This window comes from Piliocolobus tephrosceles, chromosome 5 (assembly GCF_002776525.5).
Source record: "Piliocolobus tephrosceles isolate RC106 chromosome 5, ASM277652v3, whole genome shotgun sequence".
NCBI lineage: Eukaryota > Metazoa > Chordata > Mammalia > Primates > Cercopithecidae > Piliocolobus > Piliocolobus tephrosceles.
Window position 1 is genome coordinate 933,237 of NC_045438.1, and position 14,920 is coordinate 948,156.

At 40.0% G+C, this 14,920-nt stretch overlaps 1 non-coding gene across 1 annotated transcript; it reads left to right on the forward strand.

The window, feature by feature from the left end:
* Window positions 1-12,939: 12,939 nt before the first annotated feature.
* Window positions 12,940-13,129, forward strand: LOC111530096. Its single transcript, XR_002727709.1, has one exon. It is a non-coding gene; the product is annotated as a U2 spliceosomal RNA (small nuclear RNA).
* The last annotated feature ends 1,791 nt before the right edge of the window (window positions 13,130-14,920 follow it).

Below are 14,920 nucleotides of genomic sequence, written 5' to 3' on the forward strand. Positions count from 1 at the left end.
GTTAAATTGTCACAGTAAAAGGCCCATTTGCCTTGGCATTTTTCTCTTGAATTTGCTGACACCTAGGAACTTAAAAACCCCTAGGAACCAAGAGGGCTATTATTGGCTGTTGCTCATGGCGGACAGCTGTTGGTCTACTAAAGTGTTGGTAATTAACAACAATTTGTATCAGCTAAGTGTCAGGCAGACCTCAGCAGGCACCATAAACACGCAGAGGCTCTGGAGCCAATTATTCCAAACACTGGCAAACACTGCCCTGGCACTTCTCCTTGCCAGATGGGCTTTTCTTTTGCTATTTTTTTTTTTTTTTTAGTAGTAGGGCAGTGTGCAGTGAGAAAAGTACTGCACTGGGAGTTCAAGACAGCTCTACCAATACCCATCTGAATAATGTTTGACAAATTCTTTTAAGCCTCAGTCTGTAACATGAAGATGTTTGAATGCATGAGTCTCAAGCTTTGTTACCCAACATATGGTTCACAATCCAGCAGCAGTGGTTCACGTTGGAGCTTGTTAGAAACGCCAGTTCCTAGGACCCGCCGCAGACCTACTGAATCAGGATCGGCGTTTTCAATAGACCTCCAGGTGATTCCTACTCACATCCTATTAATTTCCTAGAGCTGCTGTGATGAATTACCAAAAGTTTAGTGATTTAAAGCAAAACAAATGTATTATGTTACAGGTCTATAAGTCAGAAATGCAACACAGGTTTCACTGAGTTGAAATGAAGGTGCCCAGGGCTATGTTCCTTTCTAGACCCTGCAGAGGAAAGTCTGCTCCCCTGCCTTTTCCAGCTTCTAGAAGCTGCCCACATTCCTTCGCTCACTGCTCCCTTCCTCCATCTTCAAAGCCAGGTGTGTCACATCTCTCTCACCATTCCTCCATAAGCACATCTCCCTCTGACCCTGAACTTCCAGAAAGCTTCTCCACTTTAAAGACCAATATGAATAGACTGAGCTCATTCAGATTATCCAGGACAATCCCGTCATTTCAAAATCTTTACTTTTCACATCTAAAAGTTCTTTTCACCATGTAAGGCGACACAGTCACAGGTTCCAGGGATTAGGATGTGGGTATCTTTCAGGGCCGTTGTTCTGCCAACCATACGCACTAAAGTTTTAAGAAGTTCTATTCCCACAACATATTCATGTATATAAGAAAATAAAGAAATGGAATTCTGGGTTGGGTGCAGTGGCTCACATTTGTAATCCCAGCACTTTGGGAGGCTGAGGTGGGTGGATCACATGAGGCCAAGAGTTTGAGACCAGCCTGGACAACATGGCGAAACCTCATCTCTACTAAAAATACAACAATTACCCAGGCGTGGTGTGATCCCAGCTACTCAGGAGGCTGAGGCACAAGAATTGCTTGAACCCAGGAGGCGGAGGTTGCAGTGAGCCGAGATTGTACCACTGCATTCCAGCCTGGGTGACAGAGACCCTGTTTCAAAAAAAAATAAATAAAACAGAAAAGAAAAAAAAATACTAGCTGGGGGTGGTTTCACACACCTGTAGTCCCAGCTACTCATGGGGCTGCGGTGGGAGAATCACTCGGGCCTGGGAATTTGAGCCTGCAGTGACCCACAGTCCCACCATTGCAGTCCAGCCTGGGCGACAAAGCAAGACCCTGTTTCCAAAAAAAAAAGGAAGAAAGAAAAGCAAAGAAATTGAATTCTTTTGTCTGTTGTTAACTGCATTCTTCCTTTTATGGCTGAATTGTGTCCCCCAGGAAAATTAATGTGTTAAAGTCCTAACCCCTAGTACCTCAGAATGTGACTCTATTTGAGCATAGGGCCTTTAAAGGGGTAAATAAAGTGAGATTATCTGAACGGGCCCTAATTCAATAGGACTGGTGTCTTTGTAAGAAGAGGAGACGAGGACACACACAGAACAAAAAGATCATGTGAAGACAAGGAGAGGATGACCACCTACAAGCCAAGAGAGGCCTCAGAAGATCAACCTAGCCAACACCTTGATCTTGAACTTCTAGATTCCAGAACTGTGAGAAAACAAACTTCTGTTGTTTAAGCCACCCAGGCTGCTATACTGTTGTTTATAGCAATCCTAGAACACTAGTATACTCCCCAATGCTAGTTCAACATATTTTGAAACCACCAGGACTACAATCCCATCATTACTGCTTCATTGTCAAGCTACTGTAGTTCTCCTGACCCGACTTTAATCACTTTGTTTCTGTCTCCCTGGTAACAACCTAATCTTGACCTGAACGTGACACAGAATTTTAACCCATCCACCTGCGTTTCCCTGGTTACTCTGTGGAAAATGGAAAATACATTCATCCTCACAACCTTCTCTCGATTCTTGATCCAGTCCCGGCTGCTTTTCCCAAGATTGTACATCTTTAATTATTCCCTCTTTCTCTAACATCATCAGTCTCCCTACTAGTGAATCTTTCTACTCAAACTACAAAAACATTTGATTCTACTTATTCAGTCTCACTGCTCTGCACAGCAAATAGCCAATAGTTTTCTTAAAGCACTCAACTCCTGGACAAAGTCGTCTGCACTCAACCTCTACATCCTCATCATCAATTCATTCCTTCACACCTCCCATTCTGACTGTTTCCCCTCACATTTGGCTAAAGCTGTTACTTCTGATGTCGCTGGTGACCTTTTTTATGATTGCCAAATCACTTCTCATTCTCCTTGACCTGTCTGCAATTGTTGACAGTGTAGACTGCACTCTTTCTCAATGCTATATCGTTTTGAGTTTTTTTTTCCCTTCCTCTCAAAGCTTTCCTCCTTTCCTTCTTGCACAGATTCCACTTCTAAAAATATGTATTGAACCCCTACCATGTTTCAGAAAAAAGCCGATTCCAATGCTTATTTTTTTCTTTCTCTTCTCTACTTGAAGTGAGCTTTCTCATGTTTAGATGTAATTGTTTTTCAAAGATCAATTCTTGATGTTCTCCTTTTTTTAATGGATTTTGTCATAACATGAATTTACTAATAACAATTTCAACTAGGATTTCAAACCAAAGAAAGCCCAAAACTTTATTTTTCTCCCATCAGTCTCGTCACATTTTTCTATCAGCATGTTACTCCACTATTTAAATTTAACATGTCTAAACTAAACTTTCTATAAGTTAACAGAGCATGCTTACCAAACTTGTGCATTGAAAAAGTCAGAACATACAATATTAAATATCATGGCAGACCTAATCATTAGGTTGAGACTAATCATATAAATTTTAATGTGGATAAATGCAAAGTTCTGCAAATATCTATCCTACAGATACAAACATGAGTGACCAGTTCTTAAAAAGGAATCTGCAAAAAAGAGACAGAAGATTACATTAGAAAGCTAGTAAATCACAGACTACATTAAGATAGCATAGTATCTGAAACCAGAGGGAAAAGTATTTCATTGTTCTCTGGGCAGAAGATACTAGAGTCAAACTTTTTTTTTTGAAAAAAGGTCTTACTCTGTCACCCAGGCTGGAGTGCAGTGGCAAAATCACAGCTCCTCCAGCCTCTGCCTCCTGGGCTTAAGCAATTCTCCCACATTAGCATCTCGAGTAACTGGGACCACAGGTGTGCACCACCATGCCTGGCTATTTTTTTTATTTGTTGTAGAGGCACAGTCTCCCTATGTTGCCCAGGCTGATCTTGAACTCCTGTGCTCAAGTGATCCTCCGACCTTAGCCTCCTAAATTGCTAGGATTGCAGGTGTGAGTCACCATGCCCAGCCTAGAGTCAAACTTTTAAAATAGTTGCTGGAACTTACCGCCAAACAGCTAGCCAGAGATTAGTAAAAGCAATCTGGAGGGAAGGAATCTGAAAACTGTTTCCTATTAAAAAAGTTTTTTTAAAGAACTGTTTCATGTAAAATAGCTATGAAGAGCCAACATACTGAAATGTAGCTACAGAGGGCAAAACACATGATAAAGTTCAGCTCAAAAAAAGGAAGACCGTTCCAAGAAAGATGTTAAATATATAGATATATCTATAGACACTTTTCATATAGTGGCCTCTGTATCACCAAAAATATTTAAGCATTTAAAAGCTGCATTAAGGCCGGGCGCGGTGGCTCAAGCCTGTAATCCCAGCACTTTGGGAGGCCGAGACGGGCGGATCACGAGGTCAGGAGATCGAGACCATCCTGGCTAACACGGTGAAACCCCGTCTCTACTTAAAAATACAAAAAACTAGCCGGGCGACCTGGCGGACGCCTGTAGTCCCAGCTACTCAGGAGGCTGAGGCAGGAGAATGGCGGGAACCCGGGAGGTGGAGCTTGCAGTGAGCTGAGATCCGGCCACTGCACTCCAGCCTGGGCGGCAGAGCGAGACTCCATCTCAAAAAAAAAAAAAAGCTGCATTAAAAAAGAGCTATCTAATTTAATAAACAATGAATTTGATTCAAATAGTATTGAATTCCAATACAGACTCAACAACAAGCATCTTGGAAAAGTTACTTACTTCTCTGAACCTCATATTCTCATATATAAAATTGTATAATATTATCCTGGGTTGTTATGAAGATTATATATAATACATGTGAATCATTTGGCTCTTATTATTACAATTTTTAACAATGTATAGTTAAAAATTTTGACCAAATTACCTAATACTAATCAAAAGATATTAGTATTTTTACAATACTAATATCTTTTGATTCCAGATTTGCTGAGAGCCTGGTCAAAATATGTATCATTGTTTAGACTGCATTGTTTTTCTACATCACAAAAGAGTTCATTATGTATTAGTCAGGGTTCTCCAGAGAAATAAGACCAATAGGATGTGTGTATATATATGAGACGGAGAGAAAGTGAGAGAGCAAGATGGATTGATTTTAAGGAATTGGCTCACGCAATTGGGAAGGATAGCAAATCTGAAATCTGCAGGGCAGGCCAGCAGGCTGGAAACCCAGGGAAGAGTTGATGTTATAGTCTCAAACCTGAAGCCTGTCTGGAGGCAGAATCCTTTCTTTCTCAGAGGACCTCAAACTTGTGCTTCAACTGATTGAATGAGGCCCACCCACATGATAGGGGATAATCCACTTCACTCCAAGTCTACTGATTTAAATGTTAATCATATCCAAGAAATCCCTTCACAGCAGCATGTGGACTCATGTTTGATCGAACATCTAGGTATCGTAACCTAGCCCAGTTGACATATGAAGTTAACCATTAGGCTGAGTGCAGTGCTAAGCGCCAGCTACTCCCAGCTATCCAGAGGCCGAAATGGGAAGACTGTTTGAGCCCAGGAGTTTGAGTTCAGCCTGGGCAACATAGTAAGACCTTATCTCTTAAAAAAGAAAATAAAAAACGACAAAACAAAACAAACAAAAAACACAGTTCTAAACCAAACTAATTCTACATTCTCACACAAAGGAAGGTACGGTGAAAAATACATTTTTGCTTGACAGAGCAGGCAAAGGAAAAAAATTAAGGCCAGGTACAGTGACTCAACACGTGTAGTATTAGCACTTTGGGAGGCCAAGGCAGGAAGATCGCTTGAACCCAGGAATTTGAGATAAGACTGGGCAATATAAGGAGACTATATCTGCAAAAATTTTTAAAAAGTAGCTGGGTGTGGTGGCGCATGCCTGTGGTCCCAGCTACTTGCGAGACTGAGGTGGGAGGATAGCTTGTATCTGGGAGGTTGAGGCTGCAGTGAGCCGTGAATACACCACTGGACTCTAGTCTGGGCAACAGAAAGAGACCTCGTCTCAAAAAAAAAAAAAAAAAATTAACCATGTTGGAAAATGGTTATCTTCCCAATGGTATTATGTAACATCTCTGCCAGCATTCTGCAACTTCAAAAACTTTAGGAAGTTTCTTTCTAGCCTGATGTGGTGGCTCATGCCTAGTTCAAGCAAAGTGCCCATACCTATAATCCTAGCACTTTGGGAAATCAGGGTGAAAGAACCACTTGAGTCCATGAGTTTGAGACTAGCTTGGGCAAAATAGTGAGACCCTGACTGTACAAAAAATTAAAAAAAAAAAAATAGCCGGGCATCATGGTGTACACCAGTAGTCCTAGCTACTGAATTGGCTAACATGGAAGGATTACTTGAGCCCCCCAGGTGGAGGCTGCAGTGAGCCTCTGTTCAAGCCACTGCACTCCAGTCTGGGCAACAGAAAAAGACCTTGTTTCAAAAATCATCATCATTATCGTCATCATTAAAATTCTTATTATACCCCAAAGTGAGTGACACTGGTGTCAGCTAATAGTATCTTTCATTGGTGTTATGTAACATCCCCGCCTGCACTCTGCAACTTTAAAGATATTCTTTCTACGTTGGTGTGGTGGTTCATGCCTATAACCCCAGAACTTTGGGAGGTTGAGGCAGGAGGATCACTTGAGTCCAGGAATTTGAGACCAGCCTCGGCAACATAGTGAGACCCCGTCTCTACAAAAAAATTAAAAAGATAATAATAACCGGGCATGGTGACACCCGCCTGTGGTCCCAGCTACACAGGAGGCCAAGGTGGGAGGATTGCTTAAGCCCAGGAGGTAGAGGTTGCGGTGAGCTGTGTTCAGGCCACTACACTCCGGCCTAGGCGAGAGAGTGAGACCCTGCCTTAAAAAAAAAAAAAAAAAACTTTGTTAGAGTTTGCTGGCAAAAGTGACTTCTTTGACCATTCACTACAATCTCCTCAGTTTTATTTCCCAGTGCTGTATGCTCCATTAATGTTTCCAAACGAGTGTCAATGGTCAATATGCTGATCTCAGGAAAGCCAAGTTATACACAAACTCTATCTTTCAACTCTGCAGCATCTGCATTCATATATCCATGACCCTAAAGAAGACCAAAAAGCTCAGAAGAAACCAACTATTTTACTGGAGTGACCTGGTTTATTTTTCTGTGGAATTGGACTAAGCCTCTAGAAAGAACTGAGAGGACTGGGTTATTTCAGGTTCATGTTTTTTCTCCGGATCATACCACACTTTCTCCACATCAAATGAAATATCAAAGTGAAAACACTTTAAATGTTTTCATTTGGATTATTTTCAAAATTTTCAGTGTGAAAGTGGTTATTTTTAATCAGTCTTTATATTTGAGATGTATATTGAAATATTTACTGAGAGAATGGTTAAAGCTAGGAGATGAATACATGAGATTGCTTATGTTATCCTCTACTTTGCATAGGTTTGACAATTTTATAATTTCTTGGTGGTATGCTGATATTTTAGTAGTATTTTAAAAATGAAACAAGTAAATATGTTTAGCTGTCTACCTGTTCCTTAGAGCCATAATAAGTGTATGTCAGTCCTTTTTTCAAGAACTGTAAAATTGGGTGGGGTGCAGTGGCTCACACCTGTAATCCCAGCACTTTGGGAGGCCAAGGAGGGTGGATCCTGAGGTCAGGAGTTCAGACCAGCCTGGCCAATATGTTGAAACCTGGTCTCCACTAAAAATACAAAAATTATCTGGGTGTGGTGGCACATGCCTGTAATCTCAGCTACTTAGGAGGCTGAGGCACAAGAATCGTTTGAACCTGGGAGGCAGAGGTTTCAGTGAGCTGGGAGCGTGCCACTGCACTCCAGCTTGGGTGATAGGGTGAGACTCAGTCTCAAAACAAACAAACAAAACTATAAAATTATGATCATTAATCTTGCACGTGTCTCTAGACTGGTGTCTATCTCTATTAGTCCCCAAGCTGCTCCTTTGGGGAGGAGGACAGACATCTTCAGTAGGAGCACAAATTCTTGGTCTTTGGGACTCAACAAGTAAATGAAGAGAAAAATTTAATGAACCATTTCATATAAATAATTTTCAACACTACTAAAAAGTTTACTATGGGATCAATGAAATGTGGTAATTTATGGAGATACTCTGAGATTTGGGAAAGATTGTTGCTTACTACAATTACCATGACTATTATTATTATTGTTGTTGTTTTATTTTTTGAGTTGGAGTTTTTTGTGTTTTTTTGTTTTGTTTGTTTGTTTGTTTTGTTTTGTTTTGTTTTGAGACGGAATTTCTTGTTGCCCAAGCTGGAGTGCAATGGCGCGAACTCGGCTCACCACAACCTCCACCTCCTGGGTTCAAGTGATTCTCTTGCCTCAGCTTCCCAAGTAGCTAGGATTACAGGCATGCACCACCACGCCCAGCTAAATTTGTATTTTCAGTAGAGACGGGGTTTCTCCATGTTGGTCAAGCTGGACTTGAACTCCCCACCTTAGGTGATCCGCCTGCCTCAGCCTCCCAAAGTGATGGGATTACAGGCGTGAGCCACCGCACCTGGACGACTACCATTATTTTAATAGTTGCTTTTGCCTTCATCATCACGGACCTCAACCCAGTTCTCCACTGTGGTCTCAGGGAATCTTACAAACATACAAAAGGAAAAAAACAAAAAGTCCTTATCTTTTCTCTGCATAGCTGAAGTATAAGGTTAAGAAAGGATGAACTTCCTTTAGTGACTCCCTCTAAGAACAATGACCTATAGGAAAGGGTGGGGAGGGCGTTACAGGAAACCTTGCCTAGATAAGTATGCAAAGAGACTGACTTCTAAGAAAGATTTGTCAACATAAAAGTTAATTTAACAGGCTGATTTTTCAGAGCAGTTCATTATCATCACAGGTCATTCTTATTGCATTGTTCTAAGCAACAGATAATATACCTACTGTATCACTGTAGAAAAAAGTCCACATGTAAACCATTAAAATGTTTCAAATACCATTTTTTTAGTATTCAGTTTTCTTCTTAAATAAACTAGATTTTCAATGTCATCTGTAATTTGTATACAACTTCAAATTTGCTCTTCTCTCCCACATACACAGCTCCTGCTGAGCTAATGGTTTTCTATTTTCATCTTGCTATTTATAATTTACTGATGTTTCTTACCAAGAATATTTGTTTGATCCACAAAACTCATCTGAACCTATTGCCAGTGTTGAAGTATTGCTGTTTTAATGTCATTATTTAATCATAGAAATATTTTCTGTGCATATATTTATTTTTAAATTATGTATAAATAAACTCTACCAAGGCTTTCAGATTGTAGCCCATAATCATTTGTGTGTGTGTGTGTGTGTGTGTTATTTATTTACTTATTTATCTATTTAATGTATTTTTGAGACAGGGTCTTGTTCTGTCACACAGGCTAGAGTACAGTGGCGCTATCATAGCTCACTGTAACTTCAACTCCTAGAGGTTCAAATAGTCCTCTCACCTCAGCCTCTCAAATAACTGGGACTACACATGTACACCACCATGCCTGACTAATTTTTTAAACTTTTTGTAGAGACTGGGTCTTGCTATGTTATCCAGTCTCAAACCCCTGGCCTCAAGTGATCCTTCCACCCACCTCAGCCTTCCAAAGTGCTGGGATTATAGGCATGAGCCACCGCACCCCACCTTGTGTGTGTTTTTAAATAGTCTTGACATATTTGCAAAGAAGTGCATGTACATTTAATAAAAATTATCCTTAGCCTCTTTTTCAGTGAGTTTAAGAACGATAATTTGGAAATTTACTACATTTGTTTTCCTGTTTTACTATTTCATCAACACTGGCTGTAGGTACATTCTTTGAATTACAGTAAATAATTTGGCTGTCTAGATGCAACAAAATAAGAACACAAGACTTATTTCAAGTAAATCACTAACTTGTGTTAGCCAACAATGAGCAACAAGATTTTTCCTAACATTTTTGCTGTGTTTCGGTGAAGATATTTAAGATCTAAGAACAATATTTGTTTCACATTTTATCTCCTACCTTTTCCACTCTTTAAACAATGTCTTTAGAAAGAGAACCTATCAAAAACTATAGAACTTGGCCTGAACCTTCTTATGTCAATATATTTTCACTGGATAAATTTATATAAATATACGATGGCCAGGCATGGTGGCTCATGTCTGTAATCCCAGCACTTTGGGAGCCATGGCAGTAGGATTTCTCGAGTCCAGGAGTTTGAGACCAGCCTGGGCAATATAATGAGACCCACCCCAATCTGCAAATAATAATAATGATTTCAAAATTGCCTGGGTGTGATTGTGCATTGTCTATAGTCTCAGTTATTCGGGAGGCTGAGGTGGGAGGATCGCTTGAGCCCAGGAGGTGGAGGCTGCAGTGAGGTAGAATCTGGGCCACAGAGCAAGATCCTGTCTCTAAATAAATAAATAGGCCAGGAATGGTGGCTTACCCCTGTACTCTCCACACTGTAGGAGGCTGAGGTGGGAGGATCACTTGGACTCAGATGTTTAAGACCAGCCTGGACAACAGAGTAAGACCTTGTCTTTATTTAAAACATAATAATAAAGATGAAAATAAATAAATATATGTTATACACACACACACTCACACATACATACTCTCACACACACATACGATGTAAACTTTACTGAGCAAATCTAAACACAAGAGGTATCACCTGTTCATCCGACCTGTATTTGGAAATCCTCCATCTAGAGCCTTGTTTATTACAATACTATCACAGCTTATTGAAGATAGAAAGACTTGAGATAGTGCATGGCCTCCTTATGTAACGGATACCGAAAACCAAGAACCAGGTTGAAGGAGGAGGTTTTCAGTATTTAACTAGTCAGTGTTCTCTGGATTCTACTGAATCCTCACAGACTTCTTCCTTTAGAAAAAAAAAAAAAAAACCTGAATGAACCTAAAATACTTCTGTGCAAAAATTGAAAAGGCAGCTAAATTCATGCTTAGTTAGTCTTATATGGAAGAAAAATGATTATTTTTAAATATATGTGAATCTAACTCATTTGAGTAGTAGGGACTCATTAAAAAACAAAACCCTCAAAATGCAGGTCTCCATCTGTTTCTTTTGGTAAAAATTATGGAACACATGCAATGTCTGTTGTGGTTACGCATGACAGAAAAACACAGAAGCATGCCTTATGATTTCTCTAAAGGGATTTTTAAATCCTCAGAGACATTCCTTAAACAAAATTACTAATGCTAATTTCGTGATGCTCTGTTGGTTTTACTTATATATTAATACGATAACATTCAAATCCTATTGTCTTAAATCTAAACATACCAAGAGAGATTTCTAGCTTCATGTGGGACACATTACTCCCATATTCCCACTAAAAGCAACTAATAAGTAGGGCAGTAAGGCATTTGGCAATGGCTGCTGAGAAGGATGATTTAAGATATTTCATCTTCCTTTATTAAAACGGTTATATCTTGATACTAGAAAGCCATTTAGTGCTATCCCTGGTGTGCTAAACTCTGAAGAGGTTTTATGGTTTCCTTAATGTTACTTTTTTAGGCCAAAACTCAAAAATCCTTTCTATAGAATCTTCATGGAAAACCTTCCTTCTACACACACACACACACACACACACACACACACACACACACGAGCGTGCGCGCGCGCCACCTACCTACAGTGCTTTCAGACTTAACATCTGAAGTTCAGTATCCCAAAACAGAAGAGGGAAAAGTATATCCTGAGGGATATGAGGATTTAGCAGAAACTGTCCCATCCCACCGTAAAATATTTCTGAAGTTTCATGAGTTGAAATCTTACACTTTGCTTTTAAAATTACCCCAAATTTTGCTTTAGCTGCATATTTTCCTATTTTAATATAAATACTTTGTCTCAAAGAACTAAAAAGTGGCCCAAACCGACATTACAAGAAGATATGTGGGGGGGAGGGGGAGGGATTGCATTGGGGAGTTATACCTGATATAAATGATGAATTGATGGGTGCTGACGAGTTGATGGGTGCAGCACACCAACATGGCACATGTATACATATGTAACAAACCTGCACGTTATGCTCATGTACCCTAGAACTTAAAGTATAATAAAAAAAAAAAAAAAAAGAAGAAGATACGTGTCCTATGTTATCACACACATAGTTCCACAGGTCACGGGCACTCAGTTTGAGAGTCTGGAAGTCCAAAATGTACATGTTAGCAAAACTGAGCTGAGAGATAGTAGAATCTGTGTAATAGGCAATCCTACTTTTAGCAAGCATCCAGATAATTTAGACTAAATGTACTTGGGACCTAGAGATGAGATACACAGGCAGTCTTCCAAAAGGCAGGGAGGAGGTGGAGTGCATGGTGGTTGAATATTAGCGGGGGTCATTCAATTGTGCAGTTATTTACTCCCTTATGAGCTCCGGGTACTGAAACAAGTTACTAACTAGAAATACAAAGATGGATAATTACAGTTCCTAACCAAAGAAGATCACAAACTAGCAGAAGAAAACAGACACCTAAACTGGAACTTACAGATTGAAGTGAAAAGTGAAAAGGTAGAGAGACATCAAAGGCATCTGGAATTGAGGAAGTAACAGGAACTAAGGCAGTGGCACTGCCTCTTCCACAGGCTTAAGAGATTTAAGAATTGTTTTAAATTTCTGCAACAGTGCTCAGAGGCTTAGGAAGAAATGTGAAGCATGCAGGTCTATTACTTTCTCTGAACTCCAACTTAGATGTGAAGAGGTAATATCTGGCTTATTTCAACAAGATCAATTCCAAACTCATTCCTTTGAATAACTGAGTTGTTCTAAAAGGGTAAGAGAAGTTTTGTTGTTTTTAAAGACTCATCTCCATTTAATCAAGTTGCTCCACTCTGAAGGCAGTATCAGGTCACAGAGAACTTGTTTGAAGACATTTGGTTTCAGCTACCAAATTGAGTGAAGGGACATGACCTGAGTGATCAGGTTAGATAACCACCTTGACAAGCACTTGCACATATACCCTCAAGTCAACATGATGGAGGCTGGAGATAAGTAGAAGTAGTAAAGAAAGATATTCCATTTTGCTGACTTAAGCAAGTCAGATACTAAATAGAAAAGACATGCGGTAAGGAGCAGATAATCTAGTGGGGATTGGGAAGATAATAAATGCAGGTTTGGATAAGTTGAAGTTGAGATTTCTTGTGAGCCAGCAAACTGGATGTATAAATCATTCTATTAGGTTTATATGACTGGAGATCAGGAGAAAGATTTGAACTAGAAATTTTTAGTTGAGAGATTTCACAATATAAATAATCTCTTCTTGGCCTTTTAGCTAAGATCAAATGTGGTATCTGTTCTTAACAGGTTAAAATCTGATACGTCCTCTATTCAAGGACAATATATTAAATGTATTTTTGAGCAGGGAGATGGAATAGAAGCTTGCACAATCCATTCCATACATCTACCTGGTATTGCAGTACCTCCAAGAATGGTAAACCACATACACACACACACAAATAGATAATATAGAAGCTGTGAGAGGAGATAAAGATTACTTAGTTTACATAGTTTTTTATAAAAAATGTTACATGTTATCCAAGTAATTCATATATACGCTTCACTTTTTTTTTTTTTTTTTTTTTTGGAGATAGGGTCTTGCTGTGTTACCCAGGCTGGAGTGCAGTGGCATGATTACAGCTCACTGCAAACTTGACATCCCAGGCTCAAGCAATTCTTTCACTTCAGGCTCCCAAGTAGCCGGGATCACAGGTAAACACCAGTATGCCTGGCTAATTTTTGTATTTTTTGTAGAGACAAGGTTTTACTATATTGCCCAGACTGGTCTCTAACTCCTGGGCTCAGCAATCTACCTGCCTCAGCCCCCCAAAATGCTATGATTACAGGTGTGAACCACCTAGCCCATCCAGCTTCACTCTTATTGTTGTATGCAATTTTTACTATCACGCAAATAACCGCAGGTAAATAAAACTAATAGATCGTCTTAGAAAATTACACAATTAGTGTAGGAAAAAAAAAAAAGATTACTTGGAGACAATGGGATAGAATGTGCAGTTGAAGGAGGCCGAAACTACAGCCCTGATGGAAAATCGACTTTCTGTGAATGGATAGAAAAGCAGAAGTCAACAAAAATACTGAAGTAGCCTGAGAGTTAAGAGGAAGATCACAAGAGTGCATTTGCTTAGAAATCAATGACACAGGATGTTTTTTAGAAGAAAGTAGCGATCAAAGGTGAAAAAAATCTTTCCAGGGATCATGTAAGTCAGTCAGGGGCTTATCTAAGAGCATGAATGCCCTTTGCAATCTTCATGAAAGCAGTTTTAGGGCAGTGGTTAAGAAAGAAGCAGATAGTGGGACTTTTTTATTTTTATTTATTTGTTTATTTATTTTTCTGAGACAGAGTCTCGCTCTGTCGGCCAGGTTGGAGTGCAGTGGTGTGATCTTGGCTCACTGCAACCTCTGCCTCCCAGGTTCAAGCGATTCTCCTGCCTCACCCTCCTGAGTAGCTGGGATTACAGGCGCGCTGCCATGCCTGGCTAATTTTCGTATTTTTGGTAGAGATGGGGTTTCACCATCTTGGCGAGGCTGGTCTTGAACTCCTGACCTCAGATGATCCACCCGCCTTGGCCTCCCAAAGTGCTGGGATTACCATTGTGAGTCACCATGCTCAGTTGAGATGGTGGAACTTTAAGAAAGGTTAAGAAGCAGAGACAAAAATAATCAGTAACCTGTTCAAGCATTTGGGCTTTAAAAGCAAAAGAGAGGTCAGTAGCTAAAAAAGAGACATGAAACCCAGGGAGAACCATTTGTTTGGTATCTTATTTTATATATATATATATATATATATTTTTTTTTTTTTTTTTTTTTTTGAGATGGAGTCTTGCTCTGTCTCTCAGGCTGCAGTGCAGTGGCGTGATCTCCGCTCACTGCAAGCTCCGTTGCCTCCTGCGTTCATGCCATTCTCCTGCCTCAGCCTCCTGAGGAGCTGGGACTACAGGTGCCCGCCACCAAGCCTGGCTAATTTTTTTGTATTTTTAGTAGAGACGGGGTTTCACCGTGTTCACCAGGATGGTCTCAATCTCCTGAGCTTGTGATCTGCCCGCCTCGGCCTCCCAAAGTACTGGGATTACAGGCGTGAGCCACTGAGCCTGGCCCTTATTTTTTTAATTTTAGTATTATGCACTTGAATTCAATGAGTGAGAAAGAGCAAGTAAAATGGGAGAGACTGGAAACTGAAAAAAAGGGAGGATAATTCTCAAACCCAGTGCAGAGACA